The sequence below is a fragment of the Musca autumnalis genome, unplaced genomic scaffold (assembly GCF_047663935.1).
Source record: "Musca autumnalis isolate F117 unplaced genomic scaffold, ASM4766393v1 scaffold_5, whole genome shotgun sequence".
NCBI lineage: Eukaryota > Metazoa > Arthropoda > Insecta > Diptera > Muscidae > Musca > Musca autumnalis.
In genome coordinates, this window is record NW_027412088.1 from 162,103,378 (window position 1) to 162,124,805 (window position 21,428).

Sequence of the window (21,428 nt, forward strand, 5' to 3'; positions counted from 1 at the left end):
CTATGTTGTGCTTTCTTACACGCAGAGAAAAAATATTTTTCGCTTTTGTTGGAAGAAAAATGTTTATTTTTGTTCCAACAATTCATTTGTTTTTTCCAAGCATTGCAATTGCAAATCCAAAAATAAATAAAAAAACTATATTTTGCTGCAAACATAAAAAGAAATCCTCAATATTTTAAAAATCATTAACAATACCGATGGTAGGAAATGTCATAATCTAGAGTTTTTACAAAAACTATTGTCAGCTCAGAAAAGCTATTACTGAAATTTTTGATTTGATCTTATTTTATTCCCATATACACTTTCCTCATAACTTTGGTATAAATGTCACGCATAATATTATGAATATTGACAAACACAAGACATGGCCGGGTTTTGCCAGGTTAAACTAAAAAGGCAACAAATTTGATGAAGAAACATAACTACTCCATTGCGCTCATCCCCTAAGCACCTACCTCAACATAAGGAATACCACAAAACCATAACAAATATGAACAGAAAACACAAATTACGATCAAAAACACTTTTCATTTTGTGGTGTAACTCAACTATTAAAACACAAAGAAGAATAATAAAGAAGAAACAAATAAAAACAGGAATCTCATGGTGTACCTACACAAAATAGGAACAAATATAAAATTAAAAACAAAGATAAGAGGAACAAAACTCACCAAAAATTGTGTTTTCACCACGGTATCGAATAACGAGAGAAGAGAATAAAATTGTTGAAGAAAAGAGAATATCGTCCAGCAGAAAAAAAATATTGTTGGATATGACAAAAACAATTGTTGTAATTGTTGCTCTTCGAATATTGTTGTATCAATCATATTTTTTCTCAGCATGTACGCATGAGTAGACAAAGATTATTCCCACGTCAGCCACGTCAATAAAGTTTCGTGATCACAGCTAGTTGAAGCAGCCACATTTATAGAAATGGAGGCTAGATTGAACAGGAAACCATATCGCATCCCTTGAAAAATGATACGAGGGCTGCACGAAAACCACCTGGCCTAGGCAACATCGCGTTTTGCCAGGCGCAATTTGAAATTTTTTTGGAAAGTTTGATAGTTTTTAGCCTAGACTCACTCAGGACATTTTTTCGTACGTCCATGTTATGTCCCAGCAAACCAAAATCGGATGAAACGTCCGAGTTCGGATCCGAATTCGGTCCGAACTCTGACCGAAAGTCATATGGCGTGGTTGACGTGTTCTCTAACCGAAATTCGGATGAAAATCGGATGTTTTAGCCGACTTTCGGATCGAATTCGGTTCGAACTCTGATGAACTATCGTATAAATTTCTGATTTTTTGACCGACTTTCGGACAGATATCGGTCCGAATTCGGAAGTAAAATCTTATGAAATTCAAATGTGTTTGCCGACTTGTGGACCGAATTTGGTCCGAAGTCATCAGATGAACTATCGTATGAACTTCTGATTTATTTACCAGCATTAGACCAGAATTTTTTTATTATTAAAAGATGTTGAAAATACAGAGTTAATTCATGAAATATCCAAATCCTATAAGTTTACCTACTACAAACATATTAAAGGTTTTAATAACATCTTATGCTGTGTTAAATGCGCGACTTGGTGGAAAAACAAATTCGTCAACACGATCTGTGAAATATGTAAAACAATTGTTAATAATATATGAAAAAATACATGCCATCACATGCAAAAATTTTTTGATACACATAAAAGTGTTAAGAAACTTAACTTTGGCCATATACAAATATAAAACATATGACTTTCAACGGAATAGTGTTGAAGTTTGACGAAAAAAATCTTTACTTTCATTAACTTCATAAAAATAAAGAAATTTGTATGCAACCGATCACTATGAATAACATTTAAACACTAGCTTGCATCAGCACGCATTACAAAAATAAACCAAATTTGTTCTCCGATACAGAAATTAAAACCCGAGCACTCAATTTTTCGTTCGTACTGCATCAACGTCGGCACATCAACAATTACACATTTACAATGTGCGAGCAAAGCATGTACAATTCTTATCTCTCTGCTTATTTACACTTAATTTTGCCAAAGCAGCAAAAGAGAAAATAGAAAAAATTCTCTTCAGAGAGGGAGAGAGAGGACGGGAAAAAGTTCGTCAGACTAGTCGGACAGAGTTCGGACCGAAGTCGGTCAGACGCGACGGAAAAAACTTCCGACTTTGAGCAGACGCGTCGGACGTCCGACATTGTGTTTGCTGGGGTGTTGTTTACAGTGAATTAAAAAAATTATTTTTTCTTTTTTTTTATTATTTTTTCAGCAAAAAATGGAATTTAAATGTGAACATTTTCGTCCATGAATTTTCACAACTTTCGACAAGGATAATCACCGCAAGAGTGTATCGATCAAATTAAATCTTTGTATGTCGATAAAGACCCATCCTATAGGACTACGGTTTAATGAATTCAACCGTGGTCGGCACTCGCCAAAAACAAAGGTCGTGAGTGTCGCCCAAAATCGGTCGTTGTGGCAGATAAAAATATGCCGTGCATGAACGGATAATGCGAGATCGCCATGTTAAATGCCGTGAGATAGGGGCATCCTTGGGCATTTCTTCCACCAACCAACATTTGATATTGCATAAACACCTGGCCACAAAAATGGATTTTTCTCGTTAGATCCAGCAAAATTGGACAATCGCTCAAAAAAGGCTCCTGTGAATTGGTTCAAAGAAATGGTGCATAAAATCGATAGCGGTGCTTCAAACGGTGTTTATAAGATCGTCGCAGACGACGAATCTGCTATCTATGCTTTGGAGGCTGAAACGAAAGTTGTTCATGTAAGAAGCACTTCGAAGCAATAGGTTGTCCTTTTTTCAGCAAAAATTGAACGGTTAATTCGGAGTGGTGCACTATAATTTGTTTGCCTGAAGTCTCCTGAGAAATTCAAAAAGCGAACAAGAGAAGACAAATCATTCTGCATCATGACAATGTGGGCTCTCACACATCGTTTTAAACCAGCGCCTGTTGGATCGAACGAAACGTGGAATTGATGGGTCATCCGCCGTACAGCCTTGACTGGGGATCCAATGAGTTCATTTGATTCCAGAATATCAAGAAAAAAGGCGTGGTCAACGATTTTCGTGGCCAGAAGTTTCTGTAGTGTTCAAAAACCATGTTTTGGAGGTGTCTCAATCGGGGTGGAAAAAATGATTCAGCAATTGGTTTGAGCGCATGAAACATAGTATAAATCATGCTGGAGACTACTTATGAAAACAGTAAAACTATTTTTGATGGTAAATATTCGCGTTTTAATTGTTATGCCAGATAGTTACCGTTCAGCCCACGTAGCAATGTTACAGAACCAATCCCAAAAGACGCAAGTTACACCATCTGCCAAAATGAAGGCATATTGAAACTTTGAATATGCCGTGAGTATACAAAAATGCAGACAGAACTATGTACAAAATACATCGTCTATAAAATCCCATCCAGCATTCTGCAAGAACAACTGCTGCCAATGAAATAATTGGGCCATATCAATGCGGTTAGATTCCTAACAAATCCACCGTCAATGGTGAATTTTAATTATGCGGCAAATTCTGGAGAACACTCAAGAGAAGCAGATTGATACTTACCATATTTTTGTCAACTCCGACAGTCCTATTCATTGATGGATACTTGCTAAAGTTGACTAAGATTTACTTGATGTGTTCAAGTAAAGTACTTTATGGAAAATTCATGGACCAATCTGCTTATGCAGAGAATAACGGCTTCATATCAACCCTGGTCCGTATAAGTTGAAAGAATATATAGGGGGATGTGATAGTAACAGAAAAGTTATTTGAATTCCGTCATGATAACTAATTCCGCACAAATGACGACCAAAACATCTTTAGAAGGATTAAGTAAATGATTACCTTTTGGAAAAGCGCAGAGATATGCGCGTTGGCTTCTTCCCTAAGTGGGATCTTATTAAAAGCTAAAATTTAAATATAATTGCAGTAATATCACCTTGGGTTCTCAATAAGAATTTTGACTTTTTTGAAGTTCCGCACTAATCTCAGTACTTTAACAGTTTTTTTAACTTTATCTGTTTCCGCATCTCTGTGAGAAAAACTACCTTTATTACATTGATGTTCTTACCATCCTGTAAAACTGTAACTTACTTTTAGAATTTTATTGTTTGACTTGACCAAACCCATAATTTCCAACATGAAAAAAGAAGCCAAAAATTACTTCTTCACACTTCCCAACACCCTCAACCTACAATTATAATTAGTTGGAAAGGCGTTTAATTGGCGGATAATAGTGATTATCCGGTTACGCCAAAAACATAAAATACATTTGATTATTTGTCTATTGGCTGAATGTTGCCTTTCAAAGGTCTACTTATATTTTGGCAGCTGTATCTAAGACAACAGTCAAAATGTAGAAACACAAATTTCCACATGAATTATACCGTTCTTCCGGCTGTCAATTAACATTAATATTCGCACCCATTTAAAGTGAGCGGTATGTGTGTGGAACAAAACAGTAAGTGGGCTTCTTAGAGACAAACTTCTATGGAAGTTGCCGACCGGTGAGAAATCTAACACCCCAACAAATTTTATTTTACAAAACTGATAGATTTATGAATGAAATATGATAAACAATTTTCTGCACGCATTTCATTCAAAACTACACACAGACGAAATTTTACGTTAATTACCTTAATTATAAATGACGACGACGCTTTAGTTACGCTAAAGTCCACGGTAAACCAACATAGAGAAACATAAGCATACATATGTATGTATGTAATATACAAATGTTGCCCACGTTCCTCACAGCTCTCAAAACAATTACATACATTTTTGGCCTGTTATTCATATTTTGGTTTATTCTTTCATTTCATGTTGTTGGCTTTGAAAGTTGTTGGTTTCGGGCGCTCTTTTTTGAAGTTTTCAAGTCAACGTCATTCCAACCATCTAACCCCGCGGGTTAACAAAACCAAAAAAATAAAAAAACACCTCACTTGGGCGAATGTTTCCGATAGAAAGGAAAGACACACCTTTCGGTGTTTGGAGAATATCAACTTAAAACAAAAATAACGCAAATTGCTTTATAGTCATAACTACTCTGTATTAACATACATACAAAAATATGCATGAGTCCGAATGATTGGCTTCAACGGACCATGCTTAATTTTTTTTTTTGTAACTTTAGCTTAAGTCAGAGTTTAACACAAAAAAATTATCTATTATTGTATATTAACTATTGTGAAATTCCAACTACAACTATTTTGCAGTAATTATAAGCAGGAAACCTAACTGATTGCATTGTTAAATTCCGGTGTTTTTGTAGCATAGTTTTAATCACGTATGATAACTATTCATTTTCCTAGGATATAACTCAAAAAATGTATTTAATCGTTTATCCCTCCACCATAGTAAGGAGGGTAGGGCAGTCCAAAAAACGTCATTTTTTATTACAGTGTTTTATTTAACTTGCTTTGGTATCCGTTTAGTTCAAAACTGGTTACACAGTTGCAGTTGACCAATCGAACTGAAACTTTGCACCCTTTTCAGATTTGGATGACAATACATGAATATGAAATTAAAACAAAGATTGGTCAATTTAACAGTGTTTTAACGGTGTTTTATTTAACTTGCATTTCAAATCTTGTAACTCATTATTGACACAGTTGCAGTTGACCAATCGAACAAAAACTTTGCACACTTTTCAGATTTGGATGACAATACATGAATATGAAACCAAATTCAAAATGGGTCCATTTTTTCCTATAGCCCCCATGTGGCGTTACCACCCGATTTAGTTCAAATTTAGTAACTAATTTTTAACGCAGTTGGAGAGTCGAACTGAAACTTTGCACACTTTTCAGATTTGGATGACAATACATGAATATGGGCCCATTTTTTCTTATAGCCCCCATATAGCGGTACCACCCGATTTCAGGTATTTTGAGGATTTTATGTTAATTTTTGCCCGAATTAGCTGTCATTTGGCATTTGGGATTTCCAATGATACAGCATTTCCCCACCAATAATTGTGAACATAGGTCCAGGTTTTGGTTTAGCCCCCTTATAGCGGTACCACCCAATTTCAAGTATTATGAGGATTTTATCTTCATTTTTAAGCCGACTTGGCTGTAACTTAGCAATGGGACCCCTCATTGGTACAGAAACTTCCTCAATAAAAATGATGGACATAGGTACAGGTTTTGGTATAGCCGCCATATAGCGGTACCACATGATTTCTAGTGTTTTAAGGATTTTATCTTCATTTTTAACCCGAATAGGCTGTAATTTGGCATTTGGGGTTCCCAATGGTTCCGAAACTTCCCCACCAAAAATTGTTGACATAAGTCCAGGTTTTGTTATAGCCCCCATATAGCGGTATATCCCGATTTCAATTGTTTTAAGGATTTTATCTTCATTTTTAGGTCGAATTGGCTGTAACTTGGCATTTGGAGTCCCCAATGGTACATAAACTTCTCCACCAAAAATTGTTGACATAGGCCAGGTTTTGGTATAGCCGTTATATAACGATACTATACGATTTCAGGCATTTTAAAGTTTTTATCAAAATTTTCGGCCTAAATTGACTATAATTTTGTTCTCAGTGGTCAAAAAAAAATGTATTTACTAAAAAGTTAAAAATAAAAAATAATTTAAAATATGAAAACTAGAAAATAATTTGTCGCTTAGCCTCAATAAATGTAGTCTTTCTCATGATGGAATCTCTCAAATAAATTATAAATTGTTGCAAAATTAAACGCAAGATTCCAAGATTTGAGAGATTCCATCATGAGAAAGAATACATTTATTGAGGCAAAGCGACAAATTACTTTCTAGTTTTAAGTGCATTTCTAAATAAAACACTGAAACTTAATTCTTTAAATTATTTTTTATTTAATAAATATTTTCCATTTGATCCAAAGCCCTTATATATGACATTTTAAGGCGATCGGTTAACATTAACCCTTGTCACCGGTACGATCCTTGTTTCCATATTGATTTTTATGGGACGAAAACTGAATTTTTACTAAACATCTCTTAAAGCCGCATTTATGGTCTATTCGATGAAAAAACTTGATCGTTAGCATGACTTTCATAAGCAGCACAGCAATAAAACAGCGCTACACGCAGCGTTGCCGACACGTTTTGAACGGAAATCGTAAAAAATCGTAAAATCTTCAATATTTTTTGTTAAATCAAAAATCCTCAAAATAGTCCAAAACTAGGTTTTGTTACCGTTTAATGCAAATTTTTTTTCGCTGATAGTTATGCAAATTTTAGTGACTACATATACAAACTATAGCAGTAAATCTAACATAATCTCACTTAAATACCGCCATAAAAAATATTTCACTGGATGAGAGTTTTAACAGTTTTGAACGACAGTTTTGCTCAAGTATCGCGTACATTATGGTTGTTAAAAATCGGAAAAAAAATTATTAAAAACTGATTGACTAACTGTCCTCTTGAAGAGGGTAGAAAGCTGGACTCCTACATTTTTCATAACAAGATGGACGATTTTCATCCATTAAAAATCCTAAACGAAAATATGACTGGAAATTACCAGGAACATTAAAAAACGTAAAGAACAGAGTTTGCAACATCGCTTTCCTAAAATACTTTGGTTACATTTTGATTAAAATATAGTAATCCTGTTTTATTTTATGTAATTTTGGCTTACGTGAAAAATCGTAATTTTCCAATTTTGGGCCTAAAAAACGCCGAAAGGACCATAAATAGTCAAAGTCGGCAACACTGGCTACACGCCATGTACAGACATATTAGTCGAGGACTCAAACAAAACAAGCCGTGTGATATGACAGTGCTGGTGACTCTCGATTTATCAAAAACTTCGAAACTTTGGATAATCAATTACAGTATAGTCTCGATAATCCGGACACCACATGTTTTGGCGATGTCCGGATTATAGAATTGTCCGGATTACCGATTATTCAAAAAGACACATAATTTTTTAAGTTCAAATCATTAATATCGAAAGTTTACTAGATAATAACTTGACATCTAAGGTAAACGAATTCATATTAAGCAAATATCACGGGCTGCGACCATTTTAAGCAGCTTTCCTGGCTACCAAATTTACTTCTTTATTTTACGCCTCCAGCGTAATTTAGGTGACATTTCCTGTGTATTTTTGTAGTCTACAACTTTTCTACAGTTGGTGTACTCGTAAATTTATTAATATTTTATTCAAGGATGTAAACATTGTTGTCTACGTACACATATTGATTTTCAGAGTCCATGGGACATGAGCCTGTTACGACTTGAGATATAACTTAGGAGATTTTGTATATCACAGAGTGATAATAAAAGGAGTCATGCGTATATTTAATTTAATTTATTGACATTTCTATACAAGAAGTGCGATTCTCCAACTAATTTTTTTGCGTTACCGAAAAAATCGATAAACTTAAATTGCTTATAATTTCGGTAATTAACGATATTTTTCAGTGAGTTATCGACTAAAAAAGTGGCCGTTAAGTTCTGCCTATAGCAAGAGTGCTGTCAAATTTTATTTAAACTTTTCATTCATAATTTCCATTGAATTTTACAGATTTTTGTCGGTAACTCAAAAATGAGTTACAGAATGTAAAAACAAAGATATTAATAACAACGCTTTAAATGTTTTAAACATTTCTAGGTACAGTTCCAAGGGACTTTCTCACTAATCGGAGCCTAACGAACTAATTCCTGTAGAGGAAAGGGACACCTAACATCGATTTTGTAAGGCAATTTGCCTACCCAACACTAGGTTTAAAATACTGTTGCTTATCATAGTCAGATGTCGATGGTTGAAGGGTAGAAACATCATTCGACAGATTCAAATAGTTAATTCCATATTGACTGTATAACTGAGTCAACAGTGGCTAGCCAGAAAACTTAATTTTTCTTATTTATACACCAATTGCTATAGCTAAGAACGAAAACGTCAATGAAATAAATAAGAATATAATGATCAAGATAGTAAAACATATTGATGTCCGGATTATCGAGGTACGAAAAATGTGAGATGTCCGGATTACCGAGTCTACAATGTAAAAAATTCTAGTGTCCGGATTACCGCGTTGTCCGGATTATCGAGACTATACTGTATATATGTTGATAACAGTTGTACATGAAATTTAGGAAAAATATCGTGGGGTGGGGTGATGTCTCCGAAACTATTAAACCTCTACGTTTTCTGTATTCTACCCCCTCCGGATGGTAATAAGTGGTACGTATGTGAATAGCTGTACGGTATTGGTGTCGAGTATATTCCTTAATGTCATTTATGAAAGGCTAAACACCTATTTACCCTACTTTTTACCATTTTGCTCGCGGGGCAAGTTCCGCCCATTTCTAGTTTTTTTTCGAAATATTCGAGTTAAGATATTATGGAATCCTTGCATTTTAGGTATATAGTGTCTCAAACAAAACAAGCCGTGTGATATGACAGTGCTGGTGACTCTCGATTTATCAAAAACTTCGAAACTTTGGATAATCAATTACAGTATAGTCTCGATAATCCGGACACCACATGTTTTGGCGATGTCCGGATTATAGAATTGTCCGGATTACCGATTATTCAAAAAGACACATAATTTTTTAAGTTCAAATCATTAATATCGAAAGTTTACTAGATAATAACTTGACATCTAAGGTAAACGAATTCATATTAAGCAAATATCACGGGCTGCGACCATTTTAAGCAGCTTTCCTGGCTACCAAATTTACTTCTTTATTTTACGCCTCCAGCGTAATTTAGGTGACATTTCCTGTGTATTTTTGTAGTCTACAACTTTTCTACAGTTGGTGTACTCGTAAATTTATTAATATTTTATTCAAGGATGTAAACATTGTTGTCTACGTACACATATTGATTTTCAGAGTCCATGGGACATGAGCCTGTTACGACTTGAGATATAACTTAGGAGATTTTGTATATCACAGAGTGATAATAAAAGGAGTCATGCGTATATTTAATTTAATTTATTGACATTTCTATACAAGAAGTGCGATTCTCCAACTAATTTTTTTGCGTTACCGAAAAAATCGATAAACTTAAATTGCTTATAATTTCGGTAATTAACGATATTTTTCAGTGAGTTATCGACTAAAAAAGTGGCCGTTAAGTTCTGCCTATAGCAAGAGTGCTGTCAAATTTTATTTAAACTTTTCATTCATAATTTCCATTGAATTTTACAGATTTTTGTCGGTAACTCAAAAATGAGTTACAGAATGTAAAAACAAAGATATTAATAACAACGCTTTAAATGTTTTAAACATTTCTAGGTACAGTTCCAAGGGACTTTCTCACTAATCGGAGCCTAACGAACTAATTCCTGTAGAGGAAAGGGACACCTAACATCGATTTTGTAAGGCAATTTGCCTACCCAACACTAGGTTTAAAATACTGTTGCTTATCATAGTCAGATGTCGATGGTTGAAGGGTAGAAACATCATTCGACAGATTCAAATAGTTAATTCCATATTGACTGTATAACTGAGTCAACAGTGGCTAGCCAGAAAACTTAATTTTTCTTATTTATACACCAATTGCTATAGCTAAGAACGAAAACGTCAATGAAATAAATAAGAATATAATGATCAAGATAGTAAAACATATTGATGTCCGGATTATCGAGGTACGAAAAATGTGAGATGTCCGGATTACCGAGTCTACAATGTAAAAAATTCTAGTGTCCGGATTACCGCGTTGTCCGGATTATCGAGACTATACTGTATATATGTTGATAACAGTTGTACATGAAATTTAGGAAAAATATCGTGGGGTGGGGTGATGTCTCCGAAACTATTAAACCTCTACGTTTTCTGTATTCTACCCCCTCCGGATGGTAATAAGTGGTACGTATGTGAATAGCTGTACGGTATTGGTGTCGAGTATATTCCTTAATGTCATTTATGAAAGGCTAAACACCTATTTACCCTACTTTTTACCATTTTGCTCGCGGGGCAAGTTCCGCCCATTTCTAGTTTTTTTTCGAAATATTCGAGTTAAGATATTATGGAATCCTTGCATTTTAGGTATATAGTGTCTTTGGCAACTTTACAGAGGAGGATGTGGGCAATATTTTTGTTAAGAATTTTAACCCTCATGCGGTTCATCAAAGGGGTCTTTTTGGTTCTTTTTCCGAAAATCTTTCAAAAACTCTTTAAAATGAGATCATATCAAATCCAAATATTCTACAAAATTGTTCGTCTCAGAATACACCAAATCTGTTAGGGTTAAAGTCGGACTTCATCTGAGTTTATTCAAAATTGTCCCACAAAACATAATTTCAAAGAGGTGACGTCAAAGACAAAAATATTGTTCGTCAAATTTCAAATCAAACTGTGGGTAACTAAAGGGACAATATGTCTATTTACATTATATATCAATATCATTGCAGTATAAATTTTACTGAAAAAACATGAAAATATTTCCCAATTTTTTTGATGAATTTTTTCCCCTCTTTTTTCGGGTTGATACATGAAAGTAATATGAAGCTTGGTTCTAGGTGAAAAGTGTCAAAAGATGAAAAGTTCTACACAAAATTTCACTATGAGTTTCAGAACAAATCATAAATCTAGGTATACTATTTCCTTACAAAATTCCATTACAAGTGTATATATTTGGACTGTCAATTTTACATAATTCCATACTGGAGCAAAATCTAGCAAAATCCTTTACTTTGGGAATATTGTTAAAGAAAAAAATGTTACATCTTTGTGTTTATTTCAGCTTAAGTCCATATTTTGTTGTAATTCAATTGTTTGAATAACAACAAAATATTTTAAAGTGGATATGAAATTGATTAGTTGCGGGCGAAGGGTAGGGAATACTATAGTTTCAGTTGTCACCAAACAACTTCATCAGTTCCCTTTTTCGCCGACTCTGTATCGATAAACAGGTCAATAAAGCCATCTAGCAAATTAAACAAAATGAGAAATTTGCTGTATGGCCCTAAACCTGTTTACCCTACAATTTGAGTCGAACTAAAGAATTTTATATCCACTACTGTTTTTATGTCGTCTTTGCTTCGCAAAGAATACAAACATAGGAATGTTGCTTCAATAAGCGGTCGCAATTTTGATCGGATCGTCACCAAATTTTGGATGTTGATGAGTGTCCCCGAGGGGAAGAAGCCTATTTATTTTGGTGATGGTCGGATAATATTCAGGGGTCGGAATGGGCAAAAAACTTATTTGCGGAAAAAGTCAACGTTTTATTTCAAAGCGAATATCTCCTTTTTTTAGTACTTTTAACTTAAATTACGTAGTTAGGAAATATTTTCATGTTTTTTTTCCAGTAATATTGATACTGCTATGATACTGATATATAATGTAAATGAACATTTCGTCTCTTTGGTGACCCATAGTGAAATTTGACGAAAAATATTTCTGTCTTTGGCGTCATCTCTCTAAAATTATGTTTTGTGGGACAATTTTGAATAAACTCAGATGAAGTCCGACTATAACCCTAAAACGTGTTTTTCATTTTTAGAGATTTCTGGCGATAGATAAGATTTACAGATTTGGTGTATTCTGAGACCTATAGTAACATTTTGTGGCGAACAATTTTGTGGAATATTTAGATTTGATGTGATCAAATTTTAAAGAAATTTTTGAATGATTTTCGAAAAAAGGACAAAAAAACCACTTTGATGGACCGCATGAGTGTTAAAATTTTTACCAAAAATATTGCCCACATCCTCTTCTGTAAAGTTGCCAAAGACACTATATACCTAAAATGCAAGGATTCCATAATATCTCAACTCGAATATTTCGAAAGAATTTAAAAATAGGCGGAATTTGCCCCGCCTACTGTGGTTACTTTTCGATGTAAACTATAAAAACGCCTGTTAAAATAAAACACCAGTGGGTTCTTTATTTTAATATAATACTTCATGTATTTGCAAAGGTTAGAAACGAAGTGAAGAATATTCATGTTAAAAAGATACGTAGAACTTCGTATTATAAAAGTGCGTTAGCATAAACAAATTGCTGAATGCAACGACCAATCAAAGAGTGACAAGTGTTTTATTATTTGACGAAGAACTAGACAAATTAGGAATACAAGATTACAGTGTTGTAATTAAACAATGCTACGTTTCAACACTCTCACTCATTGTTTTAATTCCAACATTCCTAATAATTCTATATTATTTTTAAATTGTTGAGCAACTAAAGGTTTTGTAAGAATATCAGCACGTTGCAATTGTGTGTTAACGTATCTAAATTCTATAGTTTTGTTATTTTTAAGCTCACGTATGAATTGTAATCTAATGTCTATATGTTTTGTACTATGATGCAATTCTGGATTTTCAATAAGACGAAGTGCACCTTGATTATCTATATGGATGACTGTTGGTGAGATTTGACAACATCCGATGTCGGAAAGTAATTGTTGAAGCCAAATTGCCTCCTTTGCACCTTCACATGCTGCCATACATTCGGCTTCCGTTGTCGATAACGCAACTGTCTTCTGACGATGACTTCTCCAAGTAATAGCACATTCGTTTACCAAGAATACGTAACCAGTTGTAGATCTCCTTGAATCTATATCACGAGCAAAATCTGCATCCGTGTATCCATCAAACTTAAAAACATCAGATGATTTGTACTCTAAACAATAATCAATAGTTGATTTTAGGTACCTAAATATTCGCTTTATAGCATTTACGTGACAACTTTTTGGATTTTCTGTAAATTTGCTAACTTCTCCAACTGCGTACGAAATATCGGGTCTGGATACAATAGCAGCAAAATTAAGTGACCCAACTGCTTGTCTAAAGGGATATTTAACGTCTTCTTCATCAACATATTTGGTTAAAAATACATTGCTGTCAGCTGGTGTTGATATATTATTAGCAGTATCCATATTAAACTTTCTAAGTATTTTTTGAATATATGCTCGTTGATTGATTTTAATTGACTTGTTTTCTCTATCACGATGTATTTCAATTCCAACATAGTAGTTGTGTTCGCCACATGTGATGCGAAATGTTTTGGCTAAATCATCGATAAATAATGTTAATATGTTCTTTGAATGGCACATTATTAATCCATCGTCAACATACAACAATAAAATAATTTTGTAGTTTTCTATGTTTCCATAGAACACGCATGGATCAGCTGATGATTGTTTCATCTTGAATTTCTTTAAAAATTCTATAAATTTGAAATTCCAATTTCGAGAGGCTTGTTTCAATCCGTAGAGACATTTTTTAAGACGACATACCAAATTTGAACTTTCCGTAACTATTCCTTTTGGAACTTCCATGTACAGCTCCTCAGCCAGTTCGCCATACAGGAAAGCGGTTTTGACATCAAATTGTAGCATCTCCATATCTTCAAACGCGGCTTACGCTAAAGCAGCTCTCACTGAATCATACCTCACTACAGGTGAGTATGTTTCTTTAAAATCGATATCGGGCTTCTGCGAATAGCCTTTAGCAACCAGTCGAGCTTTGAATATTGGGTCTTTATTTGGGCTGCTCTTAATTTCAAATACCCACTTACAGCCAACAACATTTTTCTCTGCGGGTTTTGCTACCAATTCCCATGTCTGGTTCTCTTCAAGTGAGTTAATCTCTTCTTGGATGGCTGTTATCCATTGTTGTGAATACTGTGAGTTTACAGCCTCTTCGTAATTGTCGGGTTCAGCTATAGTTGCTACACAACCCATGTGGTCTATGCCAAATCGCTGAGGTGGAACAATTTCTTTTCGCAATCCATACCTTTTGTGTTCTCTGCCATCATTTCTTAATTCAACTTCAGTTGTGTTATCTGGTGTCGTAACATCTGCATCAATTGTCGATGGTTCCTTCTTCATCGAACTCTTAGGCGTGCTTGACAATTGGTGTTTGAATGATGAAATGTCCAACTCACTGCTTTGCTCTTCTGCATGGTCATGGTTTGATTCATCTTCAGACTTAGTAGTCCAACTAATTCTTACAACCTTTTCATTGAAAACAACGTCGCAACTGACAATCACCTTTTTCGAGTAGGGATCATACAAACGATAATTTTTAGCAGTTGGTTCATAACCAACTAAAAACATCTTCTTGGCTTTGGCATCCCACTTCTTTCTTCCAAGCTGTTTGGGTTCGTACACCATACACTCACTGCCGAAAATCTTAATATGACCCAAATTTGGTTTCTTGTCAAACCAACACTCAAATGGTGTTTTTGCATGTTTTGTTGATGTCGATCTATTGAGAATGTAAACAGCTGTTCTCACTGCCTCTGGCCATAGATATTTATTTAAGTTACTCGCCAGTAACATTGTACGCGCTGACTCTTGAACCGTCCTGTTATCCCTTTCAATAAATCCGTTTTGTTGAGGAGTATAGGGGGAAACCTTTTCCAAAACAATTCCATTATTTGACAGGAGCTCGGCAACCTCTTTATTCATAAACTCCGTGCCGTTGTCACACCGCATGTATTTCACCCGTTCGCCAGTCATGTTGCGTACCATAGAAATGAAAGATTTCAATTTGTTATGCACTTCAGATTTGTTTGTTAAAAAGTAAACATACCTGAAACATGTGCTTTCGTCTTTAAGCAACATGAAATAACGAACGCCTCCAATCCCAGTCTCATGCATGGGGCCACACAAGTCCATATGGAAATATTCGGATCTAGCTGCATCACGTTTGACCGACGATCCATGTGATGAACGATGCATTTTACCTCGTTGGCAATCTTCACAAAAGAATTCTGATTTGTCTTTTAATTCTAATCCATCAGCCAGTTTTTTGTCGCACATTGTTTTGATGGTGGCAGTGTTAATATGTCCGAGCCGACAATGCCATTGTTGAAGGGAATCCAATTTAGCGGAATTTGCAATAAAATTATTTCTTACTTGAAACATCATTCTATATTGATTTTTAGAGTCACGTACACCACTCGCTAATACATTGTTGTTTTTGTCTCTCAAAATACAATGTTTGGATTCTGTTACCATTGAGAGCCCTTTTGATGTTGTTGATCCAGTTGAGAACAAGTTTTGTTTTAATTGTGGGACGTATTGTACATTAGTGAGAATTCGTGGTATCCATTTGTTGTTTACTAGAGAGTTTATGTGGATTGTACCAAAACCTTTAATTAACAATCTCTCATTATTTGCAATGTAAACAAACCGGGTTTCTGTTAACGGCTGAAACTCTGAGAACCACTCTCTTCTTGGTGTCATATGTTCTGTAGCGCCTGAGTCTGCAATCCACACGTCACTGTAGGGAGCTGATGTTACGTCTGACGTCGACGCAACAAAAGCAACTTCATCATTATGATTATCTCTGCGTTTTGATGGTTCTTGTTTTTGCTTATTTTGTTTTTTTCTTTATGCGGCATTCTCTTTCCCAGTGTCCCAATTTGTGACAAAAATTACATTTTGATGTTCTCTTTCTCTCTGCATATGACTTATTAAATTTATTTGTTTTTGCATTAAATGCTGCCTCTGCTACTTCTGCGTCGCCGTTCTTTTGCAATTGGTCTTCTTCTAATTGCAATTTTGCCATCAAGTTTTCTATGGTTCTCCCCTCTTTTATGTTATACCATACCGTTTTAAAATTTTGGTATTTCGGTGGTAGGCTACTTATTATGCGTACCATTTTTATATTGTCAGACAGCTTCTCCCCTTGTGCCTCTATTTCGGCTGCTAATGAAGACACTTTTGACACATATGCTGCAACTGATTCTTCTTCTTGCATTTTTAGAGAGAAATATTCTTCGTAAAGGCACATTACTTTTACTTCACTTTGCTTGTCGTGAATATTTTTTAATTTTTCGTAGACTTCGTTCGATGTGCTACATGACATTACGTGGTTTGCTTGGTCCTTTTCAATTGAATTTATTAGAATACCCATAGCCTTTCCATCACGCTTCATCCATAAATCCTTTTGATCTTGCGAAACTGAATCATCAAATTTAGTTTTCCCTTGAGCAATCGTAAGCAATCCGTGGCCTTTTAAAACCGCATCGACGTTGAACTTCCAGAGCCTATAGTTGTGATTATTTAGTCGGTGGGAAATATGGATGTATTCTTCCGTCATTGCACTTCAAAAACTTTTATTTAAAATTAAAAGTAAACTTTAAACTTAAAACTTTGCAAATACGTTTTCAAAAAAAATAAAGCACTGGGCCCATAACCTGTTAAAATAAAACACCAGTGGGTTCTTTATTTTAATATAATACTTCATGTATTTGCAAAGGTTAGAAACGAAGTGAAGAATATTCATGTTAAAAAGATACGTAGAACTTCGTATTATAAAAGTGCGTTAGCATAAACAAATTGCTGAATGCAACGACCAATCAAAGAGTGACAAGTGGTTTATTATTTGACGAAGAACTAGACAAATTAGGAATACAAGATTACAGTGTTGTAATTAAACAATGCTACGTTTCAACAACGCCGATACACGTGTCTCATATTTTTAGCTATACTTTCATAATCTACTCGGTTTTTACCATCATTTTGAAAAAAATTATTTTTGGTTCACAGTGTAATCGAATACCGACCACAAACCGCGCTAAGATTCTTGGGGTCACTGTTTTTCTGTTGTGCAATTTCCGGCATCCATGTTGATGTTGTGCAACTGGGTAACATTGCTACACTTCTACCTCTACTGGCATCCTTGTCTGGCTTCTGTAGCGGGACCACCCTACCAACTTTCCATGCTTTCGGGATGCTCTATAAACTGTCGACAGAAATAACACACGCACCTCTTCATATCTTTTACTATTAGTCCGGTCAAAATAGACATTGAAATAGCAAAAATTCCCACACAGCTGAATTTTGGTAGAGAGCTAGGGTTTGCCATTAGAAGCAATGTCCTAAAAGTTCCCATCGATCCCATGTGTGCAAAAAAAAATATTCGGGGTCAAAGGTCAAATTTTAAGGGTTTTTAGGTTTTCGGATTTATTTTTTAAAAACTGTTGATCTAATCAAAAATTGGCTAAAGTAAATATTGTAGACAGAAAAATTATCTACAAGTTTGACCTTTATAATTTTTTTCCTGGAAGGAACCACTCTTGAGATATAGCTGTTCTAAAAAACACATGATTTTTATGCACTTATAAGGGAAATATGCACATATTCAGACGAACAGACGAACAGGAACAGACGAATATATATTTTCTTGAAGAGCGAAATTATAGCTATCTTCTAAAAAATAAAATTCCAACAAAATCGGAGCGTGTTTAGTAGAGTTATTCAATGTTAGAGTCATTTTATGCAAAAATAGCCCATTTAACCCACATGTATAATCGAAAACCCAACGGGAACGACCCCAACGAAAACTCTCCGATTTTTCTCAAGTTTTGTCCGAAGGTAGGGATTGTTGCGCTGAATACGGAAATGTATAATTTTCAACGGTTGTGGATCCGGTTCGCCGGTTATTCGACCAAAAAGGCCAAATTTAAAAACCGGGTTAGACCCGGTTCTACTGAACCGATTACTGCAAAGTGGATATCGTTTGAAAGCTTACGGAAGTATCTATCACATAGTGTCGTTACTTTAACCGGTTCGCCTCACAATGTACTTACGCGGCTAATTTTTTATTTGACCTTTAGATCGCGATATCTCGAAAATGGTAAGTCTTTTTTAAGAATCGTAAAGACCACACTTGTAGACAATTATTGTATCTACAACTTTTACTTTAGCCGGCTTTTGCTAAGTCATACCGTTTTTGAGAAAAATTAAAAAAAAACTGAATAATGCCTCCAAAAATGACCTTTGACCCCGAATAACTTGTTTTGCACACATGGGATCGATGGGGACTTCTAGGACGTTGCTTCTAATGGCCAACCCTAGCTCTCCACCAAAATTCAGCTTTGTGGGAATTTTTGCTATTTCCCCCTTATACGCATGTCTATTTTGACCGGACTATATAGCTTCTTTCCGTGATTTCACTATTTCCCACAATTTACTTAATCCTGTACCAAAGATGCTTTGCTTTAGGACTTCTATCTAATTTTTCTGCTTCAATCAGTTATTCCATAGTTCATGGTTCGGAACTGCACCCACTCAGTTCTGAGGTCAGAGGTTTTGAAGTCGAGTGGTCTATTTATGGAAATTATTATCGTAAGATGTTCTGAGCCAAGGGAAATAATGGGTTATAAGGACACGAATGAACAGCTCTCTGAAGCGATTCATGGTAAACTCCATCAATCCTTGATGATAATGGTAAACTCCATCAATCAATAGACAGCTCTCTGAAGCAATTAATGGTAAACTCCTTCAATCCTTAGAACGGTACCTCCCGATTTAGCTGACATTTTTTATTTAGTCTTCGTTGGTGATATACAACTTTCCCCCAGAAATGTGTCGGTACAGGTCCACGCCTTAATATTGCCCCCATAGAACGATACCTCCCGATTGACGGTATTTTCAAGGTTATGGCCAGAATAATCCATCGAAATGGCTGAAGTTTGGTATTTAGTCTTCGTTGGGGGTATTCAACTTTTCCCTCTAAATATGTCGGTATTCATATTGCCCCATAGAAGTGACACTCCCGATTTTCGCTATTTTCAACGTTGCGGCTTCAATATTCCACCGAAATGGCTGAATGCTGGTATTTAGTCTTCATTGGGGGTATTCAGCTTTCCTCTCTAAATTTGTCGGTATAGACAGGTATATAGCCTCTATAGAACGATTTTCGGTATTTTGAAGGTTGTGGCCCTAAAAATTCCACCGAAATGGCTAAAATTTGGTATTTAGTCTTCGTTGGGTGTGCAGAACTTAAATGTGTAGGTATATGTAGGTTTACGCCTTCATATTGCCCCCATAGACTGTACTTTCCGATTTTCGGTATTTTAAAGGTTGTGGCTTCCATATTCCACCGAAATGGCTGAAATTTGGTATTTAGTCGTTGGTCGTATAAAATTTTCCCCCCGAAATTTGTCTGTACAGGTCCACGCCTTCTTATAGCGCCCATAGAACGGTACCTCCCGTTTTTCAGCATTTTGAAAGTTAACCACATTGTTTTACCGAAATCCTGAAATTTGGTACTTAGTCTTCTTCATAAACGAAAGGAAACTAATTGTTCAGTTTTACTTTAATACAACTCGCGTTGGAGGGTATAACAAGTTCGGCCGTGCCGAACTTAATGCCTTTCTTACTTGTTTTTCATATTCCCGTTGGAGTTGAACTGAATGATCGATGATTTCTTGCAAGTAAAATAGGAAAACCGACGATTCGAACTCTCTGAATAGAAATTTCTATTAAAATATCTCTAAAAGTTCAAATTATCCAAAAATAGAAAAGGTAATGTAACAGTTGTCTATCCTTAGTTCACTTATGTTTTCTACCGTAGCACCCACGATAGTGAGTAGTATGTTTATAGTTCTGTAGATTCTTAAAGAAAATTGTATGAAGTACTCGAATATAGTTTTGATAAGCGCTTTTTAGCCATGCAGCAAATCCCATATTAAGAACTATGAACAGTTTTTGAAAGTATTTTGGTTTTAGCTAATGAAAATGATGAAATCTGAAGTATGAATTACATTGCAAATAACAAATCCCCACTAATCATCTATTCATGCAGTTTTGCACTTTCCATTTAAATTATTCACTTTTGTTGATGATTTGAGTACGAATTGACTGCAACTTGAAATTGTGTTGCTTCAGCACTAAGAAGTCATTTGTATTTTTATGAGTTGATGATATTTTTAGATTAATTAGTACTTCGTCGTGAATGCTGTTACTGCTGACTTTTTTGTTTTCTTTTTTTACAACATGTTGTAAATTGTTTTTGCAATTGTTGCAAGTATTAATTAGTGCAACTTGGCGTTATGTGTTTTTTTTTTCTTCTTCTAAATTTGTTGCACTAGACAGTCAATGCAAATGCTATGTATCCCGTCTACGGTTGGTGAACGAACATCATTTGTTTATGTCGTAAATTCCCCACCCAAACATAGAAAATATTTTCACAATTTTGTTCTATTTTTTTTCTTACAAATTGGCGATGTTGTTGAAATGGCAAAATGTATGTGCAAATTAAACGTCAAATTATATGGTCTGACTAAAGTGATAAAATGTTGAGCATCTATGAAAACAAATGCATCGGTAAGAATTTGTCTGGGATTTTATGGTAAGGAGGAGGGGGGCAGTATTGGAATGGTCCAATGGTAAAGTAAATAATATCAAATAAATTACTCAGTGTTGATAATGATTTTTGTGATGGCATGTGGTCAACCTGCTCCTCAGAGTGTATGGAATTAATTCGCTTCCAAAATGCTCCATTATGTTCTTATTTAAGAGGCGATAAAGAAACGAATCAGTCTGTGATTGAATTCTAATATTGAATCGACATTTAAGGATCTCGTGTTTCGGCGCTACTACTACTACGCTACTCTAGGTCTTGAGTCTGAAATGAAATGCCGCCTGTTTAGCTGAAGTAATAAACTCATCTATTCAAAAATAATTGGGAATTCTATAGGGAAATTGGAGT